The sequence below is a fragment of the Ovis canadensis genome, chromosome 17 (assembly GCF_042477335.2).
Source record: "Ovis canadensis isolate MfBH-ARS-UI-01 breed Bighorn chromosome 17, ARS-UI_OviCan_v2, whole genome shotgun sequence".
Lineage (NCBI taxonomy): Eukaryota > Metazoa > Chordata > Mammalia > Artiodactyla > Bovidae > Ovis > Ovis canadensis.
In genome coordinates, this window is record NC_091261.1 from 77,775,097 (window position 1) to 77,790,159 (window position 15,063).

The 15,063-nt window shown below is 52.3% G+C and overlaps 1 long non-coding RNA gene across 1 annotated transcript; it reads right to left on the reverse strand.

Moving 5' to 3' along the window:
• Positions 1 to 11,086: 11,086 nt before the first annotated feature.
• Positions 11,087 to 14,762, reverse strand: LOC138422373 (uncharacterized). The gene is made up of 5 exons (XR_011249852.1): positions 14,571 to 14,762; positions 13,762 to 13,848; positions 12,341 to 12,463; positions 12,066 to 12,203; positions 11,087 to 11,705 (listed from the first exon to the last, which is right to left on the reverse strand). It is a non-coding gene; the product is annotated as an uncharacterized lncRNA (long non-coding RNA).
• Between the last annotated feature and the right edge of the window lie 301 nt (positions 14,763 to 15,063).

The following is a 15,063-nucleotide window of genomic DNA, read 5'->3' on the forward strand; positions in this document are numbered from 1 at the left end:
AATTGCTTTTTTGACTCTTGAAAGGCCCCTTCCCATTCTGAATTTCATTCAAAAGGATCATCATCCTTTCCTTTCAATGTTTCATATAGAGGCCCAGGTATTAGATCATAGTTAGGGAACCAGCTGTGGCAAAATATAGCCATCCCCAGGAAACACCCTGAAGCTGTCTTCCAATTCTAGGAGGGGCAAGACTGCAAGTAGCTTCTTTCCTTACCTGGGGAAGGCTTCTCTGACCTCCTGAGAGAATGAAGCGTACCTAGGTCACCCTAGTTTGTGACATCTGAGCCTCTTCCTTGGACACCTTATATCCTTTATCAGCTAGGTGACTCAGGGTGGTTACAGCTGCAGATCTGATGTCGTCTAACATGTTGGAGGAGGGTTCCCTCCTCCAGATGGAGATCTTTTAGGTCTTTAGCTAAATTTCCCCAAATATGGTGGGGAGATTTTTGAACCCTCAGGGAAGGACAGTCCAGCAGTAGTATTGTTTTTTGGTTGTGTGTTTGGGCCTTGCCGCCAGAAAGCAGAAATGTCTTGTGACGCTGGGGCTAACGAAATACAGGAGGAGGCATCTTTTAAATCTAATGTTGAATAGCAGGTCCTGGTGGGCAGTAGAGTGGCCAGCAAGGCATACAGATTAGAGACCACGGGACATGTATCCTCAGTGTCTTCACTGGCTGTCCTGTGGTCCTGTACCATCCGGTATTCCCCACTGGGTGTTATTTATTTATATTTTGTCCATGAGCTTCCCTGGTGGCTCAAAGGTTAAAGCATCTGCCTCCAATGCAGGAGACCTGGGTTCGATCCCTGGGTTGGGAAGATCCCCTGGAGAAGGAAATGGTAACCACTCCAGTGTTCTTGCCTGGAGAATCCCATGGAGTTAGAGGTCTGGTCGGCTACAGTCCATGGAGTCACAAAGAGTCAGACACGACTGAGCGACTTCACTTTCTTTCATGTGGCACGCAAGATCTTAGTTCCCCAACCAGGGATCGAACCCACACCCCTTGCAATAGAAGCACACGGAGTTTTAACCGCTAGACTGCCAATGGAGTCCCTCTGCTGAGTTTCTTTACGAGGAGACTGGGGGTATCTCAGGTTGATTGACCTGGTCTAATAGGGTCTAATGGGCCTCCCTGGTGGTTCAGATAGTAAAGAATCTGCCTGCAGTGCAGGAGACTGGGGTTCAATCCCTGGGTCTAGAAGATCCCCTGCAGAAGGAAATGGTTACCATTTCAGTGTCCCTTGCCTAGAGAAAGGAGCCTGGCGGGCTATAGCCCATGGGGTCACAGAGAGTCAGATACGACTGAACAACTAACACCTTACTGTCACTCTTTCAGTGAGGCTTAACAGGGTCAGTTGGGCCCTGTATGACAGGGCAGTGCCCAACAGAGAGGGTGCTGTTTTCTACTGGGCCACATACATCCAGGTTGTAGATGGACGATCACAGGACTGGTTCCTCAGCTTGTCCCACCCTGGGGACTTACTCCAGGGAGGTCGGCTTGCTCTATACAGGGAGGTTTGTCTTCAGCTATGAACACTGTCATCCGTGCCCTCTGTTCAGGGGACACCAGTCTCCAGCTTGTCTCCCAGTAGGTGGACGGTAGCTCCCAATTTATGTAGCATATCCAGTCCTAGCAGAGGTATCAGGTATTCAGGGATGTATAGGGAGGAATGGCATATATTCATCCAGCTTGTGTTCTGATGGCTCTGTGACTGCTCGTTCTCAGGCCTTCCCTGACACCCCCGTAATTCTGCAACTCTTGTGATTGAGTTTGCCCTATGTGGTGTTCAGAACCAAGACCATGTAGGGGGGGAATGAAGTAGCCCAGCCTTGGGCTGGAACCCACTGTATTACCGTGCCCCTTTTGCCTGAAGTGGAAGCAGAGAGGTGGAGTGAGTGGCAGAAGGTCACACAGCAACCCAAGGTCTCTCGACGTCGTTCAGACGCCGCCAAGGCCAGCGGTTCCCCTGTGGCTCCTGTAGGGTGGGGGTTGTGCACACTCCTTGGAAACAGCCTAGAGAAGCTGCCCAGGGACTCTCAGCAGTTGAAGAAGCACCTCCAGAGGCTGCCCTCATGCAAGCCCCGTCTCAATAGCCAGTCATTCTGCAGGCACAGAGTAAAAGGAGGAGTCCGCAAGAAATCTCCGGGCCCGAGTTAGGGATTGAGTGGGGCCTGGAAGCCCCCAGGACAAATCACTTCGTGTGAGAGGCCTGAAGGAAGGGCTGCAGGCCGTGGAGTCGGGGTCCCTGAAGCGTGGGATGGCACAGTGACCTGGCACCCGGGCACAGCTCACTCCCACATGCAGAGCTGTGGCTGCCTGGAGTGGGGTCTTCGCAGCATGAGAAGGGGAGCAGACAGCCTCAAGCAGCCCCGCAGAGGGCCTGCTATGAGGCCACCGTCCTTTACCTCTCTGGCTCCTCTCCCTCTGCCTCCAGGAAGGCAGGGACTGTGTCACCTGTCCTCAGCAACTAACAGGCCTGACACACTGTGACACCCGACAAATAGTTGTCAGATAGTGAATAACTGCCCCAGTTGTCCTCCACACCTCCAGGCACTGGAGGCTCGCTGCCACCAGTGTGGTCTGTCCCTGAGGAACAGCCCTGCTGGAAATGCCATCCTTAATGTAACCCTTCTCCAAAATGGCAAAGTAACAGAGTAAGACCCAGGGATCTCCCAATTTGAAATTCATCCCCTGGAGATAATTTTAAAACGGCAAAAATAAATTATCCAAATGAAGATGTTGTCTACCATGGTGGAAATGTAGGAGCAGTCTGAACACCTCACAGTTGACAAAAATTGTGTGAGTGTGAGCATGTGTGTGTGTGTTTGTGTGTACATCATGTGTCTGTATACATGTGAGCATGTGTGCTTTAGTTACTCCTGAGACACGGCTATAATGGACAATTTAGCAACCATTAGAAATGTAAACCGCGGGAATTCCCTGGCGGTTCAGTGGTTAGGACTCTGTTCCACTGCAGGGGCCATGGATTTGACCCTCGGTTGGGGAACTAAGATCTCACATGCTGTGCAGTGTGGCCAGAAAAAAAAAACACTGTAATCCACGAGAAGCACGTAAAAATGTGGAGAACTGTGATCTAACAGAAGGTTAGGAAAAGCAAAATGCACACTATGCCTGCAGCCACATAAGCCAAGTGTGTGCAGACAAGACGGAGTGGGAACGTGGAAGGAGGGGGCAGTCAGAATGGCAGCATCTTCGGTTGTTTATTTAAAGTTTCTTTCCAGTTGTAGCCCCTCATTCTAAGGATGCTATTACTCCCATTTTAGAGATGAGGAAACTGAGGCTCAGGGAGGTGACACTATTTGCATGTGGCTGCTGAGATGAGCCAGGCCGCTGACTGAGTCCCTCTGTAATCCTGTCTGCCTCCCCACCCGAGCCGTCAGCCCTTGGGGGCTGAAGACAAAACTTGGCTCCAAGGTCTTCTCTCCTCCTCCTCGACCATCCCTGCGCCTCTGGCCATCCCCACTAAGACTCAGTCTCAAGTTCCCCACCGCAGCCCAAGAGGGAGCAAGACCCAGAGAAGCCCCCACACCAGATAAGAGTTGCCTGAAAAATACCCTCATGGCCACAGCCTGCCTTTTGCATGAGTCTGGGCACAAAGGCCCCCATGCCCACTGGGGTGGCCCTGCCAGTCGGGCAAACAGAGTGATGGGTCAGAGCTGCCCGGCGTGGCCATCTGCTCTTCAGAGCGCAGTTAAATCTGACCCAGCAACTACGACCGGAGAAGGCAATGGCACCCCACTCCAGTACTCTTGCCTGGAAAATCCCATGGACGGAGGAGCCTGGTGGGCTGCAGTCCATGGAGTCATGAAGAGTTGGACACAACTGAGCGACTTCACTTTCAGTTTTCACTTTCATGCATTGGAGAAGGAAATGGCAACCCACTCCAGTGTTCTTGCCTGGAGAATCCCAGGGATGGGGGCGCCTGCCGTCTATGGGGTCGCACAGAGTCGGACACAACTGACACAACTTAGCAGCAGCAGCAACTACGACTTCGCGGTAGACGATGGCCTCATAAACGCGACACATCCCCAGGCTCCAGGCTTCAGGCTCCAGGCTCCACAGAGAACCCTAGAGCCTCACACACTGTAGGGTCAAAAGCCCCTTCTTTGAAGGCAACTGGAAGAAGTGACTTGTGTCCACAGAGCTGGCCTTGCTGGGCCAGGCTGTCATGCCAGCTTACTCACTCTTCCTGAGAACTCGTTAAGGTGCATGTCTTTCTCCCTGTTTCACAGACAAGGAGCATGAAGGCAGCCAGTCTGGCCTGGAACATGCCCCTGTCCTCCAGCCGAGGCAAACGAACACAGCTCTTTCTCCTCCCCTACCCCAGCCCCACATACTTTGCTTCTGAGTCACTGAGTTTTCTTTAGACACAAGCTCCTCTGCAGATATTTATCAAGTGTTGACCCTAGGCCAGAATCTGTGCCTGGAGGAACAAAAGGTGCCATGGGCAGGGGAAAAAAAAAAACAACAAAGACACAGCCCCTGCCCTCATGGAGCTTATGGACAAAATAAGGAGGAGGCATTCAATAGTGCAAGAAGCTATATAGTCCGAACAGAAAAAGGAGGGGTATATGATGCCCTGAGAATGTGGGATTCACGGAGGGCTTCCCTGAGGAAGTGCCACACAGCGGGGAGCTGACAGCATCGGTAGGTAACAAAACAAAGAAAAGGAAGAATGGTATCCCAGCAGCAGACACAGCATATGAAGAGGGCCTGTGACGGGACCCAAAACAGCAGTCAGTGTGATGGAGGCACAGACAGTGTGCAAGGAATAATCACGTCTTTCCATCCACAAAAAGGGCCTGGAATCAGTATTTGCATCAGCACGTTGTTGAGAGGATTAAACTGAGAAGTTCCTAGAAATGGTGCCTGTCGTGGAGTGATGGTGTTCAGTCGCTAAGTTGTGTCCACCTCTTTGTGGCCCCGTGAACTGCAGCACAGCAGCGTTCCCTGTCCTTCCCCGTCTCCTGGAATTCGCTCAGACTCACATGTGTTGAGTCGGTGAATCCATCCAACCATCCCATCCTCTGTTGACCCCTTCTCCTGCCGCCCTCAATGCTTCCCAGCATCAGGGTTTTTTCCTAAGGAGCTGGCTGTTTGTATGAGGCGGCCAAAGTATTGGAGTTTCAGTTTCAGCATCAGTCCTTGCGATGAATATTCAGAAATGATTTCCTTTAGGATGGACTGGTTTGATCTCCTTGCTGTCCAAGGGACTCTCTATAGAGTTTTCTCCAGCAACACAATTCATGGCATGGAGTAAGCATTCCCTAAACAGTAGTGATTCTTGTATTTTTCTCTTCTTATCACCATATGTCATCAAACCTAAGACACCACATCCCAATTTTAGAGGTATTAAAATGCAAGAGGGAAAGAATTACTTTTTTAGAATTGATGGAATACAGCATAATTCCTGTTGCCCAGACTGAGGCCGTGAGGCTTGGGGCAGGGATATGATTTGCCTGTTTTTCTCCCCATGTGCCCTGGGACAGGGTCCTCACCGGGTCATTCTGGTGTCAGGTTCAGGCAGATTTTTGCTGTTAATGACATGTTGCAAGAGGAGACTCAACCCTTTTTTGAGCCATGGATTAACTTATTTTACTGCCATGTCAAAGAGAAGCAGAAGTCGGGAGCAATTATGCTGATGGGGGCCCCACCCACCCCCCCAACACCCTCCTCCCAGCCTCTGCCAAGATGACTCAGCCCCAACTATCCCCCTAATTGTCTCAACCTGTGTGGACTCCCCACTGAGGCCCCCCTTCCCCCAAACTCGCATTACTGGATCCCTAAGGGCTGCAGGCAGGTGGAGAGATCCTCTCTCTGAAATGGACTGTGGGCTCCCAGGCCCTTCCACCATTCCTCATAAACCCAGTTCCCACTTCCCTCTCCTTTCTGCCCGCCCTTCTCAGCATGTATGACGTGCGGTTGATGGCATTTATAGAAGTTCCTGCTTAGCACTCTTTCTTTGGGCATCCCTGTTTCTCCACCCCTGGCCTTGCTTGTCAATCTGTCTGGGAAAGGAGAGATACTGAATTTGAATTCCACCTGAGAAGAGAAACTATCTTGCGTTGACATCTAAAAATCCCACCCAGAAGAGCTCATGGCACAAAGAAGTTCTTCAAGACAAGTCAGTTGATATATGATATTCATTTTTCTCTTTCTGACTGACTTCTCTCTGTACAACAGGCTCTGGGTTTATCCACCTCATTAGAACTGACTCAAATGCATTCCTCTTATGGTTGAGTAATATTCCATTGTGTATAGGTACCATAACTTCTTTATATATATGGAATCTAGAAGGATGGTACTAATGAGCCTATTTGCAGGGCAGGAGTGGAGACGCAGACGCAGACAGACTTGTGGACACAGTTGGGGAAGGAGAAAGAGGGTGGAACGGATTGGGAGAGTAGCATTGAAACGCACACTTTGCCATATGCAAAATGGATAGCCAGTGGGAAGTCGCTGTATGACTCAGAGAGCTTAAGCCGGTGCTCTGTGACAGCCTGGGGGGCTGGGATGGGGTGGGAGGTGGGAGAGAGGCTCAAGAAGGAGGGGACGTGTATATTACCTATGGCTGATTCATGTTGATGTATGGCAGAAACCAACCCCAAATTGGTAACTATCCTCCAATAATAATAATTAAGAAGAAAAAGACAAGTGGGTTGAATAAAAGAGAGGGAAAAAAAAAGAAGAACCAAAGAAGAACTTTGGTCTCAGAAGAGACAAGAAGGCCTCCAAGGAAGGGGATGATATGGCTGAATCAGATTCCTGTAGTGGAACAAGCAGAGAGAAAAACAATAGCGAAACAACAGCAAGAATGAGCAGACGTGCCGATGTTCCCTGCAAATCTAGAAATCAAGGGATCCGTAGATTCTCATGGGGAGAGAGGAGAAGGCGCTAAGCACGGTCTTCACGCTCAGGATTCAATAAAGGACCTTTTGGCTGAGAAAGTGCTCCTAGCTATGTCAGTGTTATGAAGGCAGGCGTCCCACAAATTGAACAGGCGTTGAAAGAAGCCCCACTGAGCAGGCAGACTGAGGCTCTGGGGCCCAGGCCGGGAGGCATAGGAGCCTGACTGACTTGTCTTTAATTGGCGGAGGACAGGGATGAACCGATTCCTTCAAGGACCCTCATCTGTGAGCAGCTCAGTGTCATCATCTGCCTAGACAGACCCTCCCCTGCCAATCTGTTCCTCTCCTTGCTACCACAGACATGGGCATTATGTATTTAATGTGATTTCAGCCTTCCAGACACCTGCCACCCCTTTAAAGACATTGCCTTGGGTAGGTGATTTTCATTTATTCTTTTTTAAAATTTTGTGGCCATGATGCCACTTGGCAGGTGGGATCCTAGTTCCCCAACCAGGGATCGAACCCACCCCCCACTGCATTGGAAGCACCGAGTCCTAACCACCGGACCACCAGGAAAGTCCGCCAGGGTTAGTGGTTTTCTGAATGAATGTAAGTGATGTCATCCTCCGTGGTTCATTTGCCATTTTATTTTCTTTGTCAGTGTAAATTTTCAAAGGTTCATCCTTGCTCACTCCTTTTAGCTACTGTATACTACTCCATTTTATGAACATCCCTTATTTTATCTGTCCATTTCCCCACAATGTAAGTTATCTCTAACCCTACCGTACCACACACTTCATTTCCTTTTATGAAAATGAGGTGCCACCAAGGTGACTTCCAAGTTTCCATAAGCTGGCTGCCTACACAGTACAGACCGCCCCCGCCCCCCAGGAAGCACACGGTCCAGTTGGAAAATTCCTGATCTGTACATACAGACGAGGGATTTCATGGCTTGGCTGGACTGGGTGCCAGATACGTGTCTTAATTTTCATCTCTGCTCTTGGCCCCTCACCCTGAGGATCTTTTGCAGAGTGATCTGATACAGGGGTGGGGTGGAGGGGGGCCAGTGGGGTGCAGCTCCATGGATTTTGTCAGGGGGCCCTGCCTCGTCCATCAGTAGCAGTCCATCCTGGCCCAGACCGGTAGGACGAACCTCACGTCACGCAGCGGGAATCCTCTCGCTGTTATTTATGTTGGCTGCAAAATCCAGGAAATCGCCACTGGATATATAGCCCAGCGTCTCAGGATTAAATCTTGTTAGCATGAATCTCATTCCTCGGTATTCCCCTGTGACCCAGACCGCAGGGCCTGCTCGGTGCTGCATCCAAGTTTGTTGTTACAGGGAAAAGAAAGAAACCAGAGCCCACGTCAGGGAGGCCCCGAATCAGATCTATGGCCTGGCAGAAACACTGCCATATGCTTAATTGTACTCCAATTACACAGAATGCTCTAGAATCGCCGCTCTGGGGTGGAGTGACGCTAATGGCCATCATTACATTTGGACAGCCCTGTTCAGTTATACTGTGATCTTTGCGTCTACCATGTGGTTCACGGAGAGTCACCAGCCTCTTCTAACGTGGGAGAGATGCTGGGCTGAGTCACTTACACGTGCTGACTGAGCACCTAGTACAGACCACACAGGGTTCCACACAGGTAGGAGGGCCTCATGAGACGAGCTCTCGTGGGTCTTCCAGTCCAGGGGGAAGAGACACGCAGTAGGCACGCACACGACACACAGGTGCAGGTGGTGGTGAGTGCCTCGAAGGGTACCGAGCTACGGCAGACAGGGCTGGGGGGCTGTTTTGTGTACGGTGGCTTGAGAAGGCCTCCTAGAGTGGGGAGGGGGCACATGAGGGCATCTGAGGGAGGCAGGAGAGGGAGCCGGGAGAGGCTCTGGGGGCCGTGTCCCAGGCCTCGGGAGCAGCAAAGGCCCCAAGGTGAGCGGCCCGGCATGTTGGAGAGCTGGCCCGCGCGAGGCTGGCTTGGCTGGAGTGTGGAGTTGGGGAGAGGCGAGCGGGAAGGGGTGGGCAGAGACGGGGCCTAGCAAGTGGCTGTCAGTCACTCGGGAGGACGTTGAGCAGAGAAGGGCTTAAGAGAGCCACTCTGGCTTCTCTGTGGGAGAAGAACGGGGCCAGTTAGGAAGGTCTTGAGCCACAGTCCAGGGAGGGGATGGTGGCTGGGCTGGGTTCCATTTGTTGAGGCAGCTGTGGTGAGAAGGGTTGAATTTTAGACTTGTATTCAAGGCGGAGCCCATAGGAACGGGTATGGGGATGTGGGGGCGGGGGGAGGGGTGCACATGACTCAGTCGGTGGGGGTGTAGGGGGTGCTGGGAGGGTTGAGGGGGCGGGATGGGAAGGCACTTCACCTGCTCAGCTGTGCCCCCAGCTCCCTCCACCGCAGCCTGTCATGGGCTTTGCTTTATCCACTTGGACAAGCATGCTTACTGCCATTAAATCCAGTGGGCTTGACGCCTGTTCAGGTGATCCCTGGACTCCCCTTTTGCTTTTGAGGACTCTGCTTCTTGCATGCCCTCCTTCTTACCAATGGGATTATCGTGAACAGGGTTTGGGACCAGGACCTCGGGTCAACCTCAGTGTTTTCACAGATGCATAAAACCCATACAAATGATCCTTTGTGTTTGCACCTACTTCAAAGCCATACCCGGAGAAGAGGAGAGTCATCACCTGGCTGAGCCCTGCCCAGGTTGAGGCGTGCAGGATCCTGATGCTGGGATCCTGCCAGGGCCAGACACTGGTTCCCACTCCTTCCTTTCAGCTCAGCCCATTTCCTAGGCTCCCTGGTCTCCATCATCCGGCCTGGAGACCTCACAGGCAGGTCAGAGAAGAGTCCGTCTTCATGCACAGCTGTGATTATTTGAGGAGCTACAGATTTTAAACATTTGAAAGCACTAAGCGATGCTAGGCTTCGATAATCAGGTACAAGGCATCTGGCCTCTTGTTCTTTCTGCCTGCAGAAGCTCCCGTGATGATTAAGGAAGAAAGCAATTCTGTCTTAGGATGTTCATGGTTCCAGTCCATTCCATTTTAGAATTTCTTAGATCTAATTCCTTATTTGTTCCATCTTGGAACGTTCAAGGTTTTCACTCCCTTAACAAAATATCCTAGATCTAATTCCTGCCCTTCCAGAATTTCCTTGATCTAATTGCTGAGTCGGCCCCAGAACTTTGGAAGAGTACGTGGGAAACAGGTCTGGGTCACTTTCCCTGCTGTGGATATTTGCTTGCATCCAGTTATTCCTTCACTCGGCCTGAGTGTGACTGTGAGCCAGACAGAGAGCTGGGAACTGAAGGCAGAGGCAAACCGGGCTGAGCCCTTCCCTTGAGGAGCTCGCCCCGAGGGAAGCAGACGGTCTAGACAGGAAAGTGGCGAGGGCGTCTTGTGCTGCACGCGTGCAAAGTGAGGGAATGTGGGCCCCGAGGGTACTGTGCTTCCCAAGCTGAAGTGCTCCATCACCACAAGGGAACTGATCAAAATCAGATCCCTCGGCTTGAGTCCTCAGCAGTAGTTCTTCTGGGGTCCGGGGTGGGGCCCAAGTAGGGTGACGTGGGAAGTCCAGGACATGGGACTTCCTGTGCTAAAACTAGGGTCATTCTGAGCAAACTGGGATAGTCTGTCTCCCTCAGTCCAGGAGTCTCCATTTTTAACGTGATCCTCCAGTGATTCAAATGCAGGTGGCTCCCGGGGACCTGCGCAGGTGCAAAGAGGAGGCCCTAAGCCCCAGTCTGCCCCAGGATATTTGAGGGTTCCCGGTTTTCCCTGGGATGGGGTGGGGACATGGCCAGGCTGTAAAGTCCAGAGTGAGTTTGCAAGGACAAAGTTGGCTGGTTGCTGTTTAGTCGCTAAGTCGTGTCCAACTCTCTGCAGCCCCATGGACTGTATGTAACCCACCAGGCTCCTCTGTCCATGGGATTTCCCAGGCAAGAACACTTGTGTGGCTAGCCTTTTCCTTCTCCAGGGGATCTTCCCGACCCAGGGATGGAACCCACACTCCCTGCTTTGGAAAGTGGGTTCTTTTTCCATTGAGCCACCTGGGTTGGCTGGTGGGGATGTGTAATCCTGCCAGACAGGGCGGTCAAGACTGCTGGGAGTGGAAGCACAACTGAGGGTTAAGCCCCCTGAATCTGCTGACGTAGATCTGAGTATCCCATCCCCGCAATGTGGCAAGCTAGTGTGGGGGAGAAATAACAATGAAAACAGATTGATTACCCTAACTGGGTGGAGATGTCCAAGCTTGTTGATACCACCAGGCCAATTTTCCCAGCAGCCCCCCAGCCAGGCACAGTTAGCTTCAGCTTCTCTGAGCTGCAGGATATTTGGAATCAAGGCTCAACCTTGAAGAAGTATTAATGAAAATGTCACAGGTACTAAAGTCAAAGCAGATGCAAAGCCGGCTCCATGGGCAGACATAGCTGATAAGAAACAGCCCAGGAGAGAACAAAACCTCTTGAGATTAGGTCAAGGGCAGACCGGGAAGAAGAAAAAAAAAATGACATCAGGGATCCCCCATGGCAACTCAGAGGAACGCTGTTGCTCCTGTGGACAAGCTGACATTTTTGTGCCGCTGCGTTTTATACCGACATCCCGACAGGGCAGCGTTCGGAGGCCTCCACATCAGCAAATAAATATTACGTCTCCATCTTCAGCTAAGCAGAGCTGTGGTGCATTCCTATTACTTCATGTGGATTAACCATCTGGAAGTTGAATCAAGCCACAGAGTAAAGAATGGGATCCAATTCTGCATTCACCAAAATAAGCCGTACTAGTCTCAATTTATGGCAGATGGTTATGCAGTCTCAGTGGGCCAAAAAAGAATCTCTCTGCAAAAGAATAAAGTTTATGCCAATTACTGTAATAGGAACCAGCACAACAACTGTGTGGGTTGACTAAGATCGCAGATATTGCTGTACAGCTCATAAACCGTGGGGGGCCCCAGGGAACGATGGGGACCCAGTTAATTCATTAAGATAACGCGAGAGAAATGAGGAGCAGAGTTAGTCATAAAACAGAAATATTTCCTCACGAAGGAGGGGAGGGGAGCGAGGTGGGGTAGCTCTTAAACTGGGACGTGGCCTCAGCCGGGCTGCAGGCAGGGCAAAGGGGAAGGCTTAACAGGTAATGGTCGCGAGAGAGCCTGTCTGCAGCCCTGTGGGAAAGGCATGAGAGGGCAGGGGTTAAACCTGGGGCTTCTCGGCTCCATGCATTCCGAGCAGATCTGTGGCGCGTGGATGACTCCGTGGCAGACAGTGGGGAGGCCCTGAGCTCTCGGTGGCCGATGCCGCCAGTGCTCCTGGTCCCTGCGTTTACGGAGCTCCCAGCTTGGCGGAAATGGCAGCATACAGTAGGGATGTTGGCCTTGTTGGGTGGTCAGGGGAGGCGTCTGGGAGGTTGGGCCCCCATCCCCCGGCGGGCTGAGGTTGAAGGATGAACAGGGAAGGGAAGAGGTTGTCCAGACCTGGGGGGCACCCTGGGGCTCAGGTCTCAGAAACTGGGAAAAGGCGCATGTAGCTGGAGCCTGGAGGTGAGGGTGAGGATGAAGAGGGTGCCGGGCCAGTACAGAACGAGGTTGGCTTCTGTCCTAGAAGCAAAGATGGAAGGAATAACCTGACCCACCTGCTTGGGGAGAGAGGCCCTGGCTGCAGGAAGCATTGCCTCTTGTCAGCCGGGGTCAGTTTCTTGATCTGTGGGAAGTGTGAGGACTTCCTGCTCCCTCCCGGGTGGTGGTAGGGTGGACAGTGAGCTAGAGCAGAGGGTGGGGAAGGGATTCGCTCCCTCCACGATGGGTCATCCTGCCTGAGGAAAGCAGTCCCAGGCCCCTGGGCCAGGCCTCCCTGGCCTGGAGCGAGAGAGGTAGTCTAGGGGCACATGAGGCTGCAAGGCAAGGTTGTCTGTTTCCTATACAATCTGGGTTCGGCTTTTGTATTTGTTGTTAAATGAAAGCTTTTAGCTTCAAGAATATTGATATTTGGGGCTGAGAATAAGGTAAGCAACTATTGTAGTTTGCTCAGGATTGTCTTGGTTTTAGAACCCAAAGTCCAGCTTCCCAGGAAACCCCTCTACCTGGACGAACCAGGATGGCTGGTCCCCCTAGCTGATGAGTCGACCAGCCCTAGGGCAAGTCCAGTGCTGGAGAGGTCTCCACACATTGCTCACACATTCACGTCTCTGGGCCACGCCCCATGTTGGTATTATCACCCCAGCCTTCACTGGCAGGACAGTGAGGCTCAGAGAGGCTGAGACGTATTTGTTGGGCCACTGCTCACTAAGTGGACATGTCAGGCTCGGGACGCAGGCGGTGGATGCCAAAGCCCCCACGTCTAGAGAGACAGCGGCAGTGACCGTTAGTAAACCCGACAGCAGTGGTCCCGGTTGACGACCTCCACGTTCTCTGGTAGACGGACTGACAAGGACAGGAACGGAGCTCTTGGCAAGCAACAGTAATCCCACTGTTCCTCGCCTGGCCAGATGACTGGTCCGTACTCACTCTCGGGCCTGAGCAAACACAGGGCCTGCATCTCAGCCTGGTGGCCCAGAGCCAAGGCTGGGCCAGGCTGTCCCCAGTCTCTGACGGAGCACCCCCTCCCCCCTAACCCCAGGATCCAGGGCGGCGAGGAGGAGGGAGAGGGCCAAGGAGGGGGCCGAATTCCAGGGTGAGTCTGAGAAGCCCCTGCCTGAGGCCTGGCGCTCGCATGTGTGGGGAGCTCGCCAGCCGGAATGCAGGCGCTGACCTCAATCACACAAGTGGAAAATCTGAGCCTGTTGGGTTGGAAGGGGCCAGGAGGAATCCTGAAATCCCCCCACCGACGGCTTTCTGGCACACGCCTAGGGGAAGGGGTGATCTCATGGGGTACCAGATGCCGAAGCGAAAATTCCTACCCTCAGTGAGAGAAGGCACGGCCGGGCACGCACACGGGGAAGTGCTCTCAAGGTCCCGTGCCTCACAGGGATAGCTTCAAGAGTCTTCTGTAAAGAAAGATACTGAGGACAATTCTCGGAGGAAAAGAAACTACCCCAAATTCCACCATGCTGACAAAACCACCATGGTGGCCTCCCCCTCCAGGGGGCCACAGGCCTTAAGATTACCCGCAGCTGAAGACTACAGTTCTTCTGACTTCTCACCTCGACGGGGCACACATTGGGTTTCTACATATGTCAGAATCATCACTAAACCTTTCCCCCAAGGAGTTTGAGGGGACTTCCAACCAGGAGGTGCGGGCACAAGGCCCTCAAACGTCACAGCACCGCCTCAAAGTTCAGGTAGGAGGGGTGGCAAGGGGGACTGGGTGGGTGTGGGTGGAGTGATGCTAGGAAGCCTGCCTAAAGAGGTGGCCTCAGTTTGGACATAAAATGCCACACGGGCGTTTCCTGACATCTAGACTGACGGGGAAACCCAGCACCGTTTAGGAAGAACTGCTTTCTTGGCTCTGAGCACTGGGAAGAATTGGTCATGGAAGTTTGCTCCTAAGTGGTGTTTGAGAACACGAGTGTCCTCAGTGGAATTATCATTGTGGCCACTCCTTATGCCAGCTCCTTATGTCAGTATATGGCACAGGTGTGGAACCTTGCAGCTCTCAAACACAGGGAGACACAGGGGTGATGGGCAGAGGTTGTGCGTGACCCCGCAGTGGCCCCTGGGTAAGATCCCTGGCGCCACTGTTTTCCGTAATAATACCTAACACAATTACCCTTATCTGGGCCTCAATGTCCTCGTCCATGAAAGGGGGCGGTAACAGCATCTATTTCATAGGGTGGGGGTGCTTAGTTGCTGAGTCGCGCCCGACTCTTTTGAGACCCCATGCACTGCAGCCCTCCAGGCTTCTCTGTGCATAGGATTTCCCAGGCAAGCATACTGGAGTGGGTTGCCATTTCCTTCTCCAGGGGATCTTCCCGACCCAGGGATCGAACCCACATCTCCTGCATTGCAGGCGAATTCTTTACCACTGAGCCAGTGGTAGTGAAGATTAAAGGAGGCCATTTATATGTTGTGCTTAGAACAATGCCTGACAGACACTATTCAACGTTGACTGTTTTGGTGGGGGGTGGGGGTGGGGCAAGAATCTAGAGATTGGCAAACTATGGCCCTAGGACCAGATGCCAGCCCACCACCTGTTTGTGCAAATAAAGTTTTATTGGAACCCAGCCACACCCATTCATCTGCACAACATCTGAGGCTGCTTT